Here is a 3,595-nt window from a genome sequence, read left to right on the forward strand (position 1 = left end):
TTTAAGATCACTATGTCCACAACCCCTGTGCATCTTGACAAATGCCCACTGGGAGGGGCATCGGTGACATATGGCGGAGATGTGCAGGGTCACTCATGTCCCCGAGCGCCAAGAGCTCTTCCTGGTGCGTGGGGGCTTCCTTTGTCCTCAGGGGTCGCCACAGTCAGGTCAGGTCCCGCCCAGGCTCTCTGGGCCTTTCGCACGGGCTTGTTCAGATGATCTGCTTCTGCTGTAGCCCTCGGGCCCATCCCGTCCATCCTGCACTCCCGGCTCCACGCTCTGCCCAGCACACACGGCTGCGCCACCAGGCAGACGTGAGGACAAGAGCCCCGCTTTTTACCCCATGAGGCGAGCAGAGATTGTACTTCCTACGCGAAGGTCCGATTTCCACTTGATAGTAATAGGACTTCCTTCCTTCCTCTTCCCTTCCTCCCGCCTTCTCTTCCTTCCCTCCTTCTTTCTTTCCTTTTCCTTTTTCTTTTCTTTCTTTCTTTCTTTTTCTTTTTTGTATGTGTACATCTTGAAGGTAAGTTCTCTGGAGGGTAAGGCATGGGGTAATCTAAATAAATGAATGAATGCCCAGCTGCACGGCCTGAGATGAGGTATCTGTGTGATATAAGTGAAAAGGGGAGAGAGAAACCTATGGGTGTTCCTGGCCCCTGCACTGGTTCGGCGTTATCAGGCCAGTTTCATGCCAGGCTCCATGGTGAATACAAACACGGGCCAGCCTTCAGAGTTAGGCCAACATGCTACCAACCACCGTGCAATAATTGGAGCAGAACGTGTGATTGGATAGGACTACATAAAAAATGTGATGTTAACTCTCCAGGTTGGAGAAGCTCAGAGAAGAGGGTCCGTGAGGAGGACTGGGGTGTTTGGGAAATTAGTTCTGAGGAGAGTGGAGCGGGGGCTGGGCTGCAAAGTGTGATGGAATGGCAGAGGGCTCAGCCTGCGCCAAGCACACGTGGGGTGCGGCATCTGGGCTGGCGTCTGGGGAGCGTCCTGGCTCCGCCCCCACTGAGGAGAACGGCTGTGTGTCTCTGAGCGTCATTCCCTGACGGTTTTGCACGAACATGGCGGCGGGCACCTCGCAGCTCCGTGGAGGAAATTCGCAGTGAGGCAATGAATGGACCCAGCACGCAATAAACCACGCACACTATCAGTGACGCATTAGGAGCTTCCAGGTGTGTNACACCCAGCGAGATGCTCTAGAGCCCTCCCCCTTGCCTACTGACGTAAAAAGCAAACACCCCTTAGCTCACCAGCTGCCTCAGTATCTGCTGTCTTTTTATTTTATGCCCATTGGAATATTTTTCATGACTGAACGGTTGCTCCAGACACTGTCTTTCTATAAAACTGAGAGAGGTCACTCAGTACAAATGGGATGAACCTGATTTTTTTCTCCTGATCAAAGCAAAACTCTTTTGAAGTTTAGCTATTTGATAGAAAGTGGCTTTTATAATAAGCTGATATATGAGTTAATAGGACATAAAGATATTTTATTAAACTGCAAACCATTATTAATATTGCAGTTTTGACTTGAAAGAAATATGTGAAATGACACCGGAAATTAATTAGATTATTTCATCATTCTTTTACATTACAAACTTTGATACGGTTGCACAGACATATAGGTACATTGATAAAAAGACACAAAGACAAACAGAATTTTAATGAGTGGGAAGCTTTTATCTACTAACACTTTGTGACTTAATTTTTTCTGTTTATTCTGCCTATTGATTCCAGTTGAAACCTGCTGTTTTAATGTTGTTATTGATATTCTCTCTGGGTTTTCTTCTAATTCTGGCATTGATATTACCTTGATCGGATTTAGTTTATTTGAATTGCCTGTAGGTTTTGGTCTCCAGAGTTTTTCACTGCTTATAGACATGCAAAGATAAAACCTCTCTTTTTATCTAAAAATCCTTGAGAGACTCTGAAAGATACAGGCATTTCTGAGAACATTAAAAAGCAGAGACAACAATCAAAAGGAATGTACTTCTCACCCAGTTTTCTCGAGACTTCATCTCGTGACACTCCCTGTCTTGTCGTCTCCTCACTTCCATCACCTTTTGCAAACAGTGTACGGAGACATGAGCTTGTCACAATGTCACAACGCCCTAGGCGGCTCAAGCTCAGGTCACTGGCTGGCTTGGAAGTGGCTCGTTTTTGCCAAAGATGACCAGGCCTAAGGGATGCATCATCTTTGAAAGGATGCTTATTTCTTTACTAATGAAGGCATCCAAGTATGTATCCATTTCATAGGAAGGTGACGTTTTTTAGTGTCAAACAGGGCCAAATACAGGCCATTTCCTGTGGTTCAACTTAATGTTTAGAATTCGCTTCCCAGATGGGATATGAGCAAACATCGCATCATTGGGAGGCAGCTCGTATTAGTTGATTGTAAAGGGAAGTGGGGAGTTTTCAGAAGGGTGGGAGTTAAATGGAGGTGGTACAATTGCAACATTTTCCTAACGTAATCATTGTAATGCTAAACACGCCACAAGCCCCTGAGGAAAGGGTGCCGCCTTCACAGTGACTGTACGTGCTGTTGCCCGGACCCACGGCTCCTTGGTCTTCACGCCTGCTGCTCCTCCCAGGTGTCATGGGCCTCCACGGGGCTTCGTCCAGCCCCCTCACAATTCTGCACGTCTGGGTTCTTCTGTTTCCCTCTACTTCTATTGTCATAGTGTTTGCCTTAAATAGTATATAAAACTGAAACACTAATTAAAACTCTCAGTGCTGTGAACACAGTTACACTTCTAGATGAGGGCCCATTCATGATCTTCCTCCATTTCCAGTGTCATCAGTCAATTGGTTCGTTTTGTGGCACCTGCTGGGGCTTTGAAGCCCACGCGTAGCCTGCCTAGAAGGCGCTGAAGGAGACAGGGGGAGGGGCCTGCTTTCCTACAGGAAAGGAGCCAGGCCCCGAGCCAGAGGGAGAAAGGGGCCCGGGACCAAACTGTCCAAGCCCTGCTAGTGCCTCACAGGTCTGCTTTCTGAGTCACCTCTGGGGACTCATCCACTCCACTGCTACCAACTCAACAGTAGCTCTCCCAGAAAGAGCCTTGCCGGGCACGGCTTTAGTTATGGTGACATCTTACTCACCTAGTCAGGGAAGGGGAGCCTGCAGGTGTTGCATTTTCTATTAATAGGTAACTCCTACATTTACCTAAGTGTCAAAGCAGGAACGAAAATGAACCCATTTGGTGAAATCCTTCCCACATTTATTAGATACTTTTAATGCTTCTTTAAAAATAGCCAACTCCACAGTAATCTAGAATTTTTTTGGTGCTTCACTCATGGCCATGTGTCACCGTTACTGTATCCTGCTATGGCTGGGTGATGCTCTCAGAGACAAGACATGTGACCTTATAGGACCGTAGTGACAAATGGCGGGTACAAAGTGCACTGACCGCTGGCTTGTGTAGTCTCTCCACTCTCTGCCTTGTGGTTTCCAGCAAAAGAACATCTGTGGTCCAAACCATTTCCAGTTGTGCTGTTATCACCAGGGAACCCTGACATGGTACCTCATGTGAAGTATGCCAGGAAAACCAGGCTCTCGGGTTGGACTCCTGACATATTCAGATGATTG

The sequence above is a fragment of the Hipposideros armiger genome, unplaced genomic scaffold (assembly GCF_001890085.2).
Source record: "Hipposideros armiger isolate ML-2016 unplaced genomic scaffold, ASM189008v1 scaffold_193, whole genome shotgun sequence".
NCBI classification, from domain to species: domain Eukaryota; kingdom Metazoa; phylum Chordata; class Mammalia; order Chiroptera; family Hipposideridae; genus Hipposideros; species Hipposideros armiger.